Raw genomic sequence first — 17,515 nt, forward strand, 5'->3', positions numbered from 1 at the left:
CCGGTGAGTCCACGGGAGAAAGGGGAAAAAACCGGGGGTGATATCCCACATTGGCCAAGAACGGTGTCATCTGTGTAGAGGTGTGCTGCAAATTGTTAAATGCAAACTCAGCTATGGCCAGATAGTCCACCCAATTGTTTTGCTGCAGATTGACGTAGCAGCGCAGATATTGTTCCAGGATACCAATGACCTTCTCGGTTCCCCCATCAGTTTGAGGATGATGCGCGGACGAGAGGCAAATCTTGATATCCAACGCATGCATCAACTCCTGCCAGAAGCGGGCTGTAAACTGGGCCCCCCTATCAGAGACAACTCTATCAGGGAGGCCGTGCAGCCGAAACACCTGCTGAATGAACATACGACTAGTGGCGCGGGCTGACGGAAAGCCGCGACAGGGGATGAAGTGTGCCATCTTGGTCAGCATGTCCACCACCACATACACTGTCGTAAAACCAGAGGATGGGGGTAAATCCATCAGAAAGTCCATGGACACAGCCCCCCAGGGTCTTTAGGGTGTTGGCAAAGGCTGCAGTAATCCAGGCGGGGCCCCTGTCGCTGACTTGGCCTGCCTGCATGGGATGCAGGAGGTAACATAGGACTGGACATCGTGTCGGTATGGGAGACCAGGTTCAGGGTCTTGAACAGGTCAAAATGCCCCGCCGCCGGGTTATCGTGACACTGGCTGAGGATGAGTCCCCTGAGTGGCCCTCCTGGAACATAGAGCTGTTCACGATAATACAAGAGTCCATCCGTGACCGTCCAAGGAGAATCTGGCCCCACCTCCTCCTTCCGCTGAGCCACCCACACCTCCTGCTGCTGTGCCTCCCGGATCCAAGCCCGTATATCAACCGGCTCCCGCACCGCAGCAAAAGACTCGACGGGGATCACTGTCCTGGGCAGAAGCTTGTCTTCCACTCGGGAATATTCTGGCTTCCTGGACAGAGCATCCGCTCTTTGATTGTGCCCGCTAGGTATGTACCGAACCCGGAAGTCAAACCTCGCAAAGAAAAGAGACCACCGGATCTGGCGTTGGTTCAAATTCCGAGTGGTCTGCAGGCTTTCCAAATTCTTATGGTCCGTCCGGACCTCGATTTGATGCCGTGCTCCCTCCAGATTATGCCTCCAGGCCTCGAACGCCGCTTTGATGGCCAGCAGCTCCTTCTCCCAGATTGTATAAAATAACTCCGAAGGGTTCAGTTTTCGTGAATGGTACGCGCAAGGGAAGAGGGTACCGCTGGGCATCGTTGCCTGGAGTCACACCGCCCCAATGGCAATGTCGGAGGCGTCCGCCTCCACAACAAATGGCCGTTGCGGGTTAGGATGCTTCAAGATGGGCTCCTTCATGAAGGCTTCCTTCAAAGTCTGGAAAGCCTGTTGTTCTGGAGCGTTCCACTGGAACCGAGTCTTCTTCTGCAGGAGCCGGGTGAGGGGGGCTGTCAAGGCAGCAAACCCAGGGATGAAAGTTCGGTAATAGTTGGCGAACCCAAGAAGTCGCTGAACATCCTTCACGCAACGCGGGGGTTGCCAACTCTGCAAAGACTCAACCTTACTCGGCTCCATGGCGATGCCCTCAGGAGAAATGTGGTGACCCAGGAAATTGATGGTCACCCGGTAGAACTGGCACTTCTCCAACTTGGCAAACAGCCGATGTTCTCAGAGTCGCAGCAGGACCTGATGGAGATGCTGATGGTGCACCTCACGCGACGGGGAGTAGATCGGGATGTCGTCCAAGTAGATCATGACAAACTGATACAACAAATCCCGGAAAATGTCATTCATGAAATGCTGAAACACAGCGGGGGCGTTGGTCAGGCCAAACGGCATCACCGTGTACTCAAAATGTCCATAGCAAGTACCAAACGCTGTCTTCAACTCATCACCCGGCCGAACCCTGACGAGGTTGTAAGCTCCACGCAGGTCCAGCTTCGTGAAGATCTTAGCCTCCCGGAGTCGGTCCAAGAGTTCGGGGATGAGGGGCAGCGGGTAACGGTTGTGCACCATGATGGCGTTGAGTTTCCTATAATCGCAGCAAAGCCGCAATTCGCCCGACTTCTTTTTGACGAAGAGCCAAATTCTTCTCCAGAAAGTCCCGCAATGCAGCCAACTCGGGGTCCGACATGGAGTACAAACGCCCCACTGGGAGAGGCGCATCAGGGACTAAATCAATGGGGCAGTCATAGGGCCTGTGCGGGGGTAATTGATCCGCCTCTGTCTCGCTGAACACATCAGCAAAGTCGGACAGTTCGGGAGGCAAGGAAACCCCTGGGAAACCCTCCACCTGGCCGGCACAGATATGGCGGGAGTGGTCCACGCACTGCAAGCTTGGGAAGGTGACCAAGTTCTGTGACCAATAGATCTGTGGGTCATGCGCCCAGAGCCACGCCAGTCCCAAGACCACGGGGAAGTGCAGATCTGAGGTGATATAGAACTGGATGGCCTCCACATGGGAACTGATGGCCATACATAATGGTTGCGTGGTGGCCATAATAGGCCCAGACAGGAGCACTCGACCATCGATAGTCTCCACTAACATGGGCGGATCCACCGGGCACTGGGGAACAGCCCATTTGGCCACAAATGCTGAGTCCATTTGTGGTGGCCCCAGAGTCAATTAAGGCATGGACTGGAATTCCCTCTGGCTTGCCAGGAAGGATCAGACGTGCCTCCAAAATCAAATGCCGTGGAGGTCCACAGGCAGCATCGGAAAGACGTCGCTCAGTGTTGTTGTGGGACGCCCGATCTATCACACCGTCTAGATCAGGCTCGGGGCGTTTCCCGACAGAAAAGTAGGAGACTTTCTCGGGGCAGGCTCGGTCACTGATGCCCGCTGTCGCTTCTTTGGGCAAAAAGCAGCCAAATGCCCAGGGTCCCCACAGTAAAAACACAACCCCCCCGATCGTCGTCTGTTCATTTCAGTCACCGATAGACGAGACCTGGCGGCACCCAGCTCCATTGGCTCCTCCCTTTGAACTGGGGGCTCACGCACAACAGGGGCTGCAGGGGTCTGTGTGGTGGCACGGCGACTCCTTCACTGCTGCAACCGAGCATCGATCCACAGGCAGAGATGGATCAGCCCATTCAGGTCTGAGAGAATATCCACAAGGGCCAGCTCATCCAACATCTCCTCCGACAATCCATCCTGGAAGGCATCCACAAGCGCAGCCTCATTCCAGGCGGAATCCTGGCTAAGCAGCCGAAAATTGCTAATATAGCCCTGTTGACCCTGCCTCAGAGCTTTCAGGCGTCGAGTAGCAGTCTGCATCTTAATAGGGTCCTCATACATCAGACGCATATGATCACAAAACCCCACAAAGTTGTCCAAAAATGGGCTAGGTTGAGCCAGCAGAGGCGTGCCCCAACGAGCTGCATCACCCGAAAGAAGGCTTAACACAAACCCCACCTTATCCCGGTCAGTGGGGAAATCAGCTGCTCTCACGCTGATAAAGAGCTGGCATTGTCCCAGGAAAGCAGGAAACAGTTCTGGAGTGCCTGTAAATTTATCCGGCATCACAACTTGGCATTTTCTCCTGGGTGGGGGTGATGGTGGGGGTGCAGCATGAACCTGAGCTTGCAGTTGAGCCACCTGAGCTGCCAGCAAAGTGAGTTGCTGGGTGAGCTGGGCATTCTCAGCACGTAGCTGCTCCATAATATTAGTAAGGGGTGGGAGGCTGAAAGCAAACTGTTCTGTACCAGCCTGCTACCGGCCCTGCAGAAAAGGCAACCCCTTTACAAACGGCAAGAGGCTGGAATACGTCTGCCAAATTTATTACTACAAAAAACAAACAAGACACGAACCAAGATACAGGAGCTTTGAAACACTATCTGAGCGGTTGCTTTCAGCAAACCAGCCCTCCCCACACATTCCCTTTATAAAGAGTTCAGGGCGTGGCCTCTCTCTGCCTCCTTCCGAGAAGCCCCACAGCCTTCCTCTGTTTACTCCTACTTGACTGCCTCCTGCGTCGGGCGTCCTTGAACAGGGCCAGCTGTGGGTCATCTTCGTCCACACTGTCAGGCTCACACAGCTGGGTCTCCATGGTGACCAAGTGGGAGGGGCCTGCCTGAGGGCTATCATCAGCAAGATCTTCAACCCCCTCAGCAAGGTCTTCAACACCCCCCTCCTCCTCTGAGTCGTCCGACCCAACTGCCGAACCCACAGGCTGACCCTGAATCACAACAGTATCTTTGGCAGTTTGCTCCTTTAGAATGGCAGAGAAGCAATAAGATTGAGCTGGCAGTCCAGCTGACTTCTGGGAAGAAAAGAATGTTCAGTGTGACCTGATGTGTTTTGTTTGTTTGTTATTTGCCTCATGCAATATCTCACTGGTTAGTGCTGAATTGCGTCTAGTGCAGAAAAATTACTTTTCATATGCAGCATAGATCCGATGGGCGAGATCTCCTATTTTCTCTTCAAGTGATAGGTCACTTCCCACCTCCCCCCCAAATTATTCATGGTATCTTAGTTTCAATGTTAAATAAATAAGGCTAGTTTTCTTAAAATAGTACTACTGAAAATTGTCTTCCTCCCTGAAAATGTGTATTAGCTATAATAGTACTAGTTTTCACTCCATGTATATTTGCCTTCTCCGTTAACTAGAATTGCTAAATGCATGTTTCCACAATTTTAATATTACACTTTCTGTCACGATCAGATACATAGCCATTGTGGGGTTTTTTCTGATTAACTTCTTTGTTAGGTAGCTTTGGATTTTGAGTTTTAGAAAAATTCAAGTATTCTGCCTCTCTCTCGTTCTAGTAAATTTTGTTACCTATTTTTTTTTTCTCAACAACAAATCTCTGGCATCTCCAGTTTGTAAGAGACACATTATGGAATGTTCTTGACATATTTAAATATAAATATTAAATATAATAAATATAAAATGCAGTTTACCGTATATGAGATTTTATATTAAAAAGGCATTCCTCCTGCAACAACATTCAGTAACAATTTGATTAGTCACGCATTTATTGAATTTGCTTCTGACAATATATTAAATTTTCTTTCCATTTTTTTTTCATGGTGCTGTTTACATTCAGGATTTTAAAAGCATTTATCTATTTGTCACCAGCCCATTTTTATTAACTGGTTTCACAGGGTTTCATTAAGTGTGAGACCTGAGTTCCATTATTTGTTCCCAGTAGACTGGCTATACTTCAGCTATCAGTCTTGGGTTTGAAAATCCAGATGACCACTAGATGGGAAGAAATAGAAATATTTTTTATTTATTTTATTTATTTATTTTATTTCCATTTATATCCCGCCCTTCTCCGAAGACTCAGGGCGGCTTACAAGCTAAGCAATTCCTTAACCTGGCTGAGGAATTCTGGGAGTTGAAGTCCACAAGTCATAAAAGGGCCACGTTTGAAGACCCCTGGAGTAAGCCATGAAGAAAATACTTATTAGAATATGCTATTTTCTCAAATTTTTACATTCTAGAAAAAAAACCTGAGATTCATTTGATTTTTATAATCCCAATTGACATTGAAATGATATTTTAATTTCTGACATTTAGATAGGCATATTAGATAAAATATATCAGGAAAGAAGTCAGTATTTATTGGCAAGTGGCTGTTATTTTGAGGAAGAAAACCGTCAATTGACACAGAAGTCAGTAAATTCCACTGAAGTCAATGGAAATTATTTTGAGTAAACCTATTTAAGATTATATCATACAGCTAGATGTAGAGATGGAGGTCAAGGATATGAAGGGACCCTGCGCAGAAAACTGCCTGCCTCAGTATCCTATTATCCACATGTCTATGAGATCATTCCAATTAGCCTTGCCAAGGACTGCAGGGAACTAGCTAGATAAGGAATACTCTGCTCTGGCTTGGGATGTTTGGATGTTCTCTAAGATTGACTAGGGAGTACCCCAGTAAACAATGCTTTTGCTGTGCGTAATTTCCTGCTTGTTAAAACCGTATAAATACAATAAACTCTGCATAGGCAGACAGACATATTTGCGACACCCTGCGTTAACTGGTCTCTGAATCCCACAGCTAGATTTATAGATTTAAAGATTCAATCCCTTGCACTATATATTAAATGAATAGCAAGTTATACATTGTAGGAGGCTGTATGAATTCAGCCAATTTTTGTATGTGAATCCAACCAACTTTGATTTATTCACTATGGGGAATGCTCTAATCATAGATGAAGCAATGTTATGTAACTTCCAACATTCTAGGTAATTTCATTTAAAGACTTAGCATTGAAAAAGACATTCTCCAGAGACTGAATGAACGATTGTAGTTAAAGGAATATCAAACATACATTAAACGTCACACCTCGTATACAGCCATCAGTGTGTAACATAAGCAAAATATTTAAATTTAGAATGTTGCTATATCCAGGAAACGTTGCCTATTGGCTTGCTTCATATTAAGTTAGAACCATATGCTTCTTCAAGATAAGAAACTGGAGGAGGGAGGAAGGTGTACAGTTTGTTTAGAGGCTGCTGCTGTTCAACAACTCAAGTTAGAAACATGGATAAAAAAATGTAGAGTGCAATAGCACCTTTAACTGACTCATTTCAAGAAGTGTGGGTTTCCTAGGCAACAGCCAGCCTATTTCCCCACATGCATGAACCACATAAGGTAATAACTAGCTTTCTATGCCAGCAAGAATTGTATTTAAACATTTGATCTATACAGAAATCAGGACTAAGTTGAAGAATTCTATGTATCTAGAAAGTTACATGTTAGTATAATTCCACCACTTCACAGCATTCACCCATTAGACTCTATGTAGTCCCTCCCCTCTATTATTATTACAATTAGAATTCATAAGACGACAAATAATCATGTATGTATAGCTTTATCTGGACTGCTCTTGAATGAAGATTGCAGTGTACAACAGACTAGGGGACATTCAAGGTCTAAATGGGAAGGAAAACTTCTTTAAATGCTTGGAGACATCTAGGAAGTGCAATAGTCAGCTCTTAGCACTGAAACTTGACAGCAGAACAGATTGATTTGAGATACAATCGCTAAAAATGGTGTAGAAGGAATACATTCTATTTTCACAGACTTTTTTCGATTTAGGCAATCAAAAACAGCACCTGCTAAATAGGTTGTCTATTTATTTGAAAATAGAATTTAAGTAGGGAATATTAGTTTAGAATTGGGGGTGGCACCTAATTGACAAGCAGCCAAACACGATCAGATCTGCTTAGTATTAGTTATTAATATTTCCATCAAGAAATCCCAGACTTACAAACCTGGGAATTTGGAATATCCTAGAAGGTGGCAACAGGAAACTAATTCTGCACGTTCCATGAAAGCTATATAATCAAACCATCACCAAGAACTAAATTCTTGTTTGTTAGGGTTTACTAAAATACAACATACATACAGCAATAACCATTTAGATCATGTGATCAACAAAACAGGCAAGACCATTTCTATGTTGAGACAGGACATCATCATCATACAGGTCAATAGACCACAATTCAGTTTTATGCATGGTCTTTATGGTGTCCAGATTCTCATTTTATCCTCCCTGAATCTGAATACTTATGTTGCCCAAGTGGCACAAATCTCAAAAAAACCCCACAAAAAAACCCCATGTTATTAAAAAGTTTTGCAAAACTCAAGATCTGCAGGAGAGATGTATTTCCTCCCTGTCCCACTCCATCTCTTTGTCCCCTCCCCCTTCCTACCTATCCCCCTCCCTCTCCTGCCTCTGCTCCTCTCCTCATTTACCTCACTCTCCCTTCCTCTCTCTTATCTCTGGTAACCTGCGTGGATGAAGTCATGAAAACATTTAAATCCACCCCCCCCCATGTTTCTACCCATCCTTTTCCTTGTCCCATTTCCCTACCCCTCTCCCCATCCTTCCACTCCCTTGATCTTTTCCCTGGCCCACTTGTACCTTTTTGTCCCCTTCCCCTCCTCCTTCCTATCCCGCTGCCTTTCCTGCCTCTCCCCCTCTCATCCCCATTCCTTCCATCCTCCCTCTCCCTCCCTCCCTTCTCTATTGCCTCTGCATGGATGAAGTCTTAAAGATATTATAATTCCTTTCCCCTTGTCCCTACCTGCCATTCTCCCTATCCCTTCCCCCTACCCTCCCTTTGCTCCGCCCCAGCTCTACCTCTTTGTCCCCCACCCTTTCCTCTTCCTTATCCCTCTTTGAGTGAGGGTTGCTTCCCCGCCGTCTTGAAAGAGGCGGTGGTGAGGCCTCTCCTCAAGAAGCCTGCCTTGGACCCAGCTGTATTAAACAACTTTCGTCCTGTCTCCAACCTTCGCTTTCTTGCGAAGGTTGTTGAGAGTGTGGTGGCGCATCAGCTCCCTCTGGTCCTGGATGAAGCGGATTATCTAGACCCGTACCAATCGGGTTTCAGGCCCGGGCACAGCACGGAGACGGCATTGGTCGCGCTGGTGAATGATCTCTGGAGGGCTCGGGACAGGGGACATTCCTCTGTTCTAGTCCTATTAGACCTCTCGGCGGCTTTCGATACCATCGACCATGGTATCTTGCTGCGGCGTCTCAGGGGATTGGGAGTGGGAGGCACAGTTTTACAGTGGTTCTCCTCCTATCTCCGGGGAAGTTCGCAGTCGGTGTTGGCAGGAGGACAGAGGTCGACCGCGAGGTCTCTCATTTGTGGAGTTCCTCAGGGGTCGGTCCTCTCGCCTCTCCTGTTCAACATCTACATGAAACCGCTGGGTGAGATCATTCGTGGCTTTGGAGTTGGGTATCATCAGTACGCTGATGATACCCAACTTTTCCTTTCGACCCCAAACCACCCCAGTGATGCCCTCAACGTGATGTCCCGGTGCCTGGAGGCGGTTCGGGTCTGGATGGGGAGGAACAGACTCCAACTCAACCCCGACAAGACTGAGTGGCTTTGCATACCTTCATCCCGGGTTTATTCGGATGTTCCACCTTTGGCTATGGGGGGTGAACTATTACCCCCCGTAGATAGGGCTCGCAACTTGGGAGTCCTCCTAGATTCACGGCTCACCCTGGAAGACCATATAGGAGCTGTGACTAGGGGGGCCTTCGCCCAGGTTCGCCTGGTGCGCCAGTTGCGGCCCTATCTTAGCCGGGATGATTTGTGCACGGTCACTCATGCGCTCGTGTCCTCTCGTCTAGACTACTGCAACGCTCTCTACATGGGGCTGCCCTTGAGGACCACCCGGAAGCTCCAACTGGTACAGAATGCAGCCGCGAGAGTTGTGTTGGGAGTCTCCCGATACTCCCACGTTACACCGCTGCTCCGTGAGCTGCATTGGTTGCCAGTTGTCTTCCGGGTGAGATTCAAGGTACTGGTAACAGTGTTTAAAGCCCTTCATGGCATGGGGCCGGAGTACCTTGGGGAACATCTGCTGCCGGCATCAAGCTCCCTGCGCCCTGTGCGTTCCCACAGAGAGGGCCTCCTCAGGGTGCCACCGATCAGAGAATGTCGATTGGTGGTCCCCAGGGGGAGATCCTTCTCTGTGGGCGCTCCGGAGCTGTGGAACCAGCTACCGGTAGAGCTCCGGATGGCGCCCGATCTTCGCTCCTTTCGTCGCGATCTCAAGACGTTTCTGTTTGTTCAAGCCGGCCTAGCCTGATGGGGATTGGTGGGGTTTTTATTCTTGTGTTTTAATTTTAACTTGGCGTTTTAGAACTTGATTCCAACTGTTTTAATATGGGCTATTATTTAATCTTGTTTTAACGTTTGTATTTAGTATTTTATTCTGCCCTGTGAACCGCCCTGAGTCCTCAGGGAGAAGGGCGGTATATAAATATTATTAAATTAAATTAAAAATCCCCTCCCCCTCTTGTCTCTCCTTCTCTCCCTCTCCCTTATCTCTGATAATAACCTGCATGGATGAAGTCATAAAAGGATTATAATTCCCTCCTGCCTATTTATGCATACTTTCCCTTCTCTACCTGTCCTGTCCCACTTCCTTCCCCTCTCCTACTGGGTCTGTTCCACTTCTTCATCCTCCTCCCCTTTCGCTTCTTCATCCCCTCCCCTCCCCTGCCTTCCTGTCCTGTCCCCCTCCTCTCTCCCTCCCGTCCTACCCATCCTACTAAACCTTTTTGTCTCCCCCTTTCCCCCTTCCCTGTTCCTTTTTTTTACCTTTTCTTCCTTCCATTCCCCATACCTAATATCCTACCTGTTCTCCTCCCCCATCCTGACCCTCCCAAACTCACCCTCCCTCTCAGCCTGTCCCTCCCTCCCCCTTTCACTCTCACTCTCACCTTTCCCCTAACCCTGTCACCCCCACCCTAAACCTAACCCAAACTCTCACCCTCACTTACCCCTCTGAGACTTGGCTACAAAAGAAGGGAAGCTTCCCCAGAGTCCAGGAGCCCTACTGAAGAGCAACTGACCTCGAGGAAGGCATCATCGCTCTGATAACTGGTAACTGAAAGTAACTGATACTTTAGCTTGCAGGGATGAAGTCATAAAGCCCAAGGACATGACCTGCCTCCCTTATCGTCCTATCAAAGGGCACCTGCTCCTGCACCATTGTGACCTACACTCATGCCACACAAATGTCTCTAGGAAGCTACCAAACCAATCATTAAAGCTGCCTATTTGTCATTTTTTTTATTGGAAGCCATAGATTTTGCGGTGTGGATTACTTCTTGTTATCCAACCTCCACTAAGCGCTTCAGCACCGTTGAGCAGCTTAATAGTTGGCTGTTTGCTTTCTAAAGTCAGGGGCTGAAGCACACTTGACTGTGTTTAGGATAGATCTTGAAGTAGATTGCCCCATTGAAATCAACAGGACTGAATCTAACAGATCTCACTGCTTTTAGTGGCACAACTTAGACAAAGTTTGAATCCAGGCCATTGACTGGAAAGACCGATAGATTTTAAAACCAAATTAATCAGTCAGTCCCATTTAGACCCACTGCAATATATGCTTTGCATTCTTTTTTTTTGTTTGAAAAAGGGAAAAAATCTTTGAAATGTATTACTTTCTTCTCCTGATGTTTGAAGTCTGTCTTCCACATATGTCTCTGTCACCTTGCCTTATTTAGCGAGCGAAGCTCCTTCTGTTTTCCTCATGAAAGAGGCAGGGCTCTATAAACAATTGAAAAATGACAGTGGAAATGGAATATAGGGGTACAATTAAATTGCATGCAAAGCTATCCTAGGTGATCAATCTGCTTGTGTACATGAGTGATAAGAGGTTCTCCTGCTTGTGCAGGGGCCTGGACTAGAAGACCTCCAAGGTCCCTTCCAATCCTGTTATTGTTATTTAGGGGAACAAAGGAGCATTGAGGGTCCCTAGGGGACTACATAAAACTAAATGTCACATTGCAGTGGGGAACAATTTGTGACATAATAGAATGAAATAACAGAATCTTAAAGGGAAGGGATTTGTTTTTACAAAAAATAAAATAAAAACCAATCCGTTCATTTCCTGAATTCCTGAGTGGCTTAAGGGATAAAAACATATTTATCCTGCCAACCCTCTAGCCAACCTCTTTTTTTTCAAAAAGTTGAAATAAGGCTGCCCTGAAAAACTAATGTTCTTTGAAAGTATTCTGTCTCCATTTATCCTGACAAACCAGGCCTTGTCCCTTTGGATGTGAAGACAGCTGACAGCAGTTACAAAACATCTATGTGTGATTTGTGCATGGTGGTGGTGGGAAGTATATGCTTTAATCAGAATAATAAGAGTTGGAAGAGACCTTGGAGGTCTTCTAGTCCATTCCCCTCCACAAACAGGAGACCCTATATTATTTCAGACGAATGGTTGTCCAATCTCTCCTTAAAAACTTCCAGGGATGGAGCATTCACAACTTCTGGAGGCAGCCTGTTCCACTGGTTAATTGTTCAGACTGTCAGGAAGTTTCTTCTTAATTCTAGGTTGCTTCTCTCCTTGATTAGTTTCCGTCTGTTGCTTCTTGTCCTGCCTTCGGGTGCTTTGGAGAATAGCTTGACTCCCTCCTTTGTGGCAAACCCTGAGATATTGGAACAGTGCTATCGTGTCACCCCCTCGTCCTTTTCATTAAATTAGACATAGCTTTCTTTTTTGTGTGTGTTTATATTCATTTTTATTTTTCCATTTCTTCCACAAACAAATCAACAAATATACCACAATACATAGATACATACACGTAAGTTTGGGTACTGCTCGTCCATTTCCCCTTTCACTGTATCCACCCTCCTTCTCTCTCTTTCCTCTTCTCTACTTTTTCTCGTTCTCCTCTTTCCTACTTCCCTTTTCTTCCTCTCCTCTCCTCTTTCCCTCACCACTCCCCTCCCGTTTCTCCCCACTTCTCCTCCTCTTTCCCTCCAACCTTCCTACTTCCTTCCCCCTCCTCTACTCTTTTCCCTCTCTCCTCTCCTTTCTTCCCTCCCATTCCTCTTCTGATACAATTCAGGGGTAATGTCCGAGCAGCTCCTCTCCTTAGATTTTCAATATCTATATTAGGTATGATAACATTAATTTTCTGTTATATCAATATTTCTGTAAAGCCGCGTGCTTCACATAGAGACGGACACAGAGCTGGGGTAACGATGAGTTTATTTTGAACAGAACGAACTGGGGAAACAGGGAAGCCTGGCGTCTATTTGTACCTGCCCAGGTGGATGGCATCCAATCAGTTCAAACCTGGGCTTCCTGCCAGTGCAGGTGACAATGGGTGTAGATCCTGGCTTCCCAGCAGGCTGACCATGCCTGGGGCTGTCAACAGCTTAAGTCATTAGGCTTATCCTGAGTGAGCAGTCATCACCTGGAGCTGTCCAGCCCCTCTGCTGATCTGCACCATCAGCCTCCTGCTGTGCTGTCCTTTGTGTATGCTGGGAGGCATACACTGCAATTTCTATAAATCTGACCTTCTTGGTATATACTTCTATAAATTTTTACACTACCTCCGGTTATACAATACTGTGTCTCCTGGGTCTCCCTCCTTATCTCCTCATTTTTCTTCCATCTAAATTAGTGTTAGCCGTCTTTTAAGCATATTCTTTTTTTCACCCACTTGTAAAATTTTCCCCAAATTTCATAATACTCTGAATCTGTCTAATCTTTAATTATCATTGTTAATCTATTCATTTCTGCACATTCCACTATTTTCCTGATCACCTCTTCTTCTGGGGGAGCTTTCAGTGCCTTCCAGTTTTGTGCAAACACAATCCTAGCTGCAGTGGTTATATGAATAATCAAATATGTGTTCTCTTTACTATATTTCTCTGGTAAAATACCCAACAGGAATATTTCTGGTCTTAGTTCTATACATTGTTGTATCATCTTTTCTATCCATGATCTGATTATGTTCCAATAGGTTTTAGCTTCTGCACACGTCCACCGCATATGATAGAAAGAGCCTGGTATTTGATGGCATTTCTAACATTTCATAGATCTGTCCTTAAACATTTTAGCTAGTCTTTCTGGAGACATATGCCATCTGTAGAACATCTTGTACATATTTTCTTTATATGCTGTCACCATTGTCAGTTTGTAGTTTCTTTCCCATAATTGCTGCCATCTATCTAGTTCAATCGTATATCCAAAATTTCTTGACCATTTTATCATTGACTCCTTAACTTGCTCCTCCTCTAATTCCCTATATAGTTAAGTAGCTATACATTTTTAATCCATTTTTCTTCAGTTCCCATATTTCATCTAACTCTGTTCTCCCCAAATTAAAACCATCTATTTTCACATCTTTTTCATATCTAGATTGTATTTGTGTTCTCATGTACCAATCCATCTTTATTCCTTGTTCCTCTAATTGTTGTTTGGTTTTCAGATTCCCCGTGTCTGTTAGTAGGTCTTTACATCTTATAATGTTTCCCATGTTAAACATATTGGGGTGTATTAACGCTTCCATAGTTTGAGAGCCAATCTGGAATCCTCAAGTAATGCTTCCTCTTTATTTTCTCCCAAACCGTCAATAAAGAATTCCTGATATGAGTATCTGGAAATAGCTGTGTATTCTATTTTCCCCATACCATATGAACGCATGCCATCCCAGATGTAAGTCATGTCCCTCTAATGTCAATAATCTAGTATTCCTCAGTAAAATCCATTATCTCATCCATGACATTGCTGCAGCCTGATAATATAATTCCCAATTAGGTAAGCTAAACCCACCAGAAGTGCAGGCAGGATTTCGAAGAGGCAGAGGAACTAGAGATCAAATTGCCAACATACGCTGGATCATGGAGAAAGCTAGGGAGTTCCAGAAAAACATCTGCTTCATTGACTATGCTAAAGCCTTTGATTGTGTGGATCATAACAAACTGTGGCAAGTTCTTAAAGAGATGGGAGTACCAGACCATCTTATTTGTCTCTTGAGAAACCTATATGCGGGTCAAGAAGCAACAGTGAGAACTGGACACGGAACCACTGATTGGTTCAAAATTGGGAAAGGAGTCCGGCAAGGCTGTATACTGTCGCCCTGCCTATTTAACTTATATGCAGAGCACATCATGAGAAAGGCAGGGCTAGATGAATCAAAAGTTGGAATTAAGATTGCCGGAAGAAATATCAACAACCTAAGATACGCAGATGATACCACTCTAATGGCAGAAAGTGAAGAAGAACTAAAGAGCCTCTTGTTGCAGGTGAAGAAGGAGAGTGCAAAACTTGGGTTGAAACTTAACATTAAGAAAACCAAGATCATGGCATCTGGCCCTCTCAATTCCTGGCAAATAGATGGGGAAGAAATGGAGGTAGTGACAGATTTTATTTTCCTGGGCTCCAAGATCACTGCAGATGGGGACTGTAGCCAAGAAATTAAAAGACGCTTGCTCCTGGGGAGGAAAGCCATGGCAAATCTAGACAGCACACTAAAAAGCAGAGACATCACCCTGTCAACAAAAGTGCGTATAGTCAAGGCTATGGTCTTTCCAGTTGCAATGTATGGTAGTGAAAGTTGGACCATAAGAAAGGCTGAGCGCCAAAGAATTGAGGCCTTTGAACTGTGGTGCTGGAGAAGACTCCTGCGAGTCCCTTGGACTGCAAGGCGATCAAACCGGTCAGTCCTAGAGGAGATCAATCCTGACTGCTCTTTAGAAGGCCAGATCCTGAAGCTAAAACTCAAGTACTTTGGCCACCTAATGAGAAGGAAGGACTCCCTGGAGAAGAGCCTAATGCTGGGGAAGATCGAGGGCAATAGAAGAAGGGGACGACAGAGAATGAGGTGGCTGGATGGAGTCACTGAAGCAGTAGGCGTGAGCTTAAATGGACTCCAGAAGATGGTAGAGGACAGGAAGGCCTGGAGGAATGTTGTCCATAGGGTCGCGATGGGTCGGACACGACTTCGCAGCTAACAACAACAACAACAAAACCCACCTCTGAGTCTTGCATCCTGTAACATTTTTAGATTAATCCTTGCCTTTTTCCCCTGCCAAATATATTTCAAAAATATTTTATTTAGCCCCTCAAAATATTTCTTTTTCAATCTTATTGGTATTGTTGAAAACAAAAACAATTGTGGTAATATATTCATTTTGATTATTGCAATCCTATCCATTAATGACAGTTGTACCTTTTTCCATTTATCCAAATCTACTTCAATTTGTCTTTTCAACTTATAATAGTTATCTTCTTTAATTGTTATACATTTTGCTGTCAGGAGAATCCCCAGATATTTTACCTTCTTTACAATCTGTATCTCTAACTTTCCCATCAATTCTTTTTTTCAGTAATATTTTTCACTAACATTTTTTTATCTTTATTAATCTTCAAACTTGCTACCTCACCATATTTTTCTATTTGTTCTATTAATACAGGTCCTGTCTCTAGTGGCTCCTCCAAGATAAATACTAGATCATCTGCAAAAGCTTATAGCTTATATTCTTCTCTCTTAACTTTCATAACTTTTATATCCTTATTCTGTCTTATAGTTCTATTTAGTATCTCTAGTGTCAATGCAAACAATAATAGGGATAAAGGGCATCCCTGCCTTGTTCCTTTCATAATATTAATCTTTTCAGTCATATCTCCATTAATCATTATTTTGGCTATTTGCTTATTGTAGATTGCTTTAATTACATTTATAAATTTCTCCCCAAAATCCATAATCTGTAGTTGTCTTATCATGAATTGCCAATTCACATTGTCAAATGCTTTCTGCGCATCCAAAAACATCAACGCCATCTGTTTTTCGGGATGTGTTTCATAGTATTCTAATGTGTTTAATATAATTTGCATATTGTCTCTAATTTGTCTTTTGGGCAGGAACCCATTTTGATCCAAATGTATAAATTTGTTTAGGAACTTTTTAAGTCTTTTGGCCATGATTGATGCGAATATTTTATAGTCCACATTCAGCAAGGAAATCGGTCTATAGTTCATTTTCTGTATTTCCGTTTCTTCCTTTGGTATCAGGGTAATAAGTTCTTCCGACCACAAATCTGGTATCTTAGCTTCAGAGAGGAGTTCATTATAGAGTTCCAGCATTACATTGCCTAACAATTCCTGCAATGTTCTATATAGTTCCGCTGGTAGCCCATCTGGTCCTGGTGTTTTGCCATTCTTTTGTTTTTTAATTGCTTCTGTTAATTCCATCATTGTTATTTTCTCTTCTAGTAGCTTTTTAAATTTCTCCGGTACTTTAGGTATCTCTGTTTTTTCCAAGAATTGTTTTATCCTATCATCTGAAACTGCTTGTTGTTTATATAAATTCTCATAATATTCCCAAGCTATTTTTTTCTTTTCTTCATTCCAGTGTTGTAAAGTCCCCTCGGCATCTTCCAGTTGTTTAATCCATCTCTTCTCTTTCTCCTTTTTAATTTTATATGTCAACCATCTCCCTGGTTTGTTTGCATGTTCAAAAAAGGTTTGTTTAGCTGCCTTTATTTTCATTGCCACTTCTTCATTTTCTATTAAGTTCATTTTATGCTTGTTCAACTCCATTAATTTTTTTATCTTCTTGTTTTGTGTATTTTTCTGTAATTCTTTCTCAAGAGTCTCAAATTCTTCCTCCAGTTTTTCCCTAATTTGTCTTTTCTGTTTATTCTTTTCCCCCATATAAAATATAGCAAGTCCTCTCATGTACGCTTTCGCCGTATCCCAGACATTTTGAAGTGAGGTATCTTCTGTTTTGTTTTCCTTGAAGAAGAAAGTCATTTCTTTTTCCATATATTGCTGGAAGTCTTTTTCATTCAATAGTTTAATGTCCATTTTGTTCTTTTTTTTGTCCTTTCCATATAATTGTGACTGGATTGTGGTCTGCCCATGTGTTTGTTTCTATGTTTATATTTTGTGTACTTGTAAATAAGTCTATTGATGTCCATATTATAGCTATTCTCGACCAGGACAGTTGTCTGTTAGAATAGAATGTATATTGCTTCTTTTCTGGATATTTTTCTCTCTAAACATCTAATATATTTAATTCGTCCACAATATTATGAAAAGATTTTGGAAGTGTTCTCCTTAGGGTCTTGGTTTTTTTTTGTCGTATTATAATCCAGCCCGGCCTTTACGATAGCATTGAAATCTCCAATCATACATATGCTTTCGAATTCCAGTTCTATTATTTTCTGGTGTAATTTTGAATAGAAATTTTCTTGGTTTTCATTTGGGGCGTAAATCGCTACCAATAAGTTGTTTTACA

Source organism: Vipera ursinii (genome assembly GCF_947247035.1).
Source record: "Vipera ursinii genome assembly, chromosome: 3".
In the NCBI taxonomy this organism is placed as follows: domain Eukaryota; kingdom Metazoa; phylum Chordata; class Lepidosauria; order Squamata; family Viperidae; genus Vipera; species Vipera ursinii.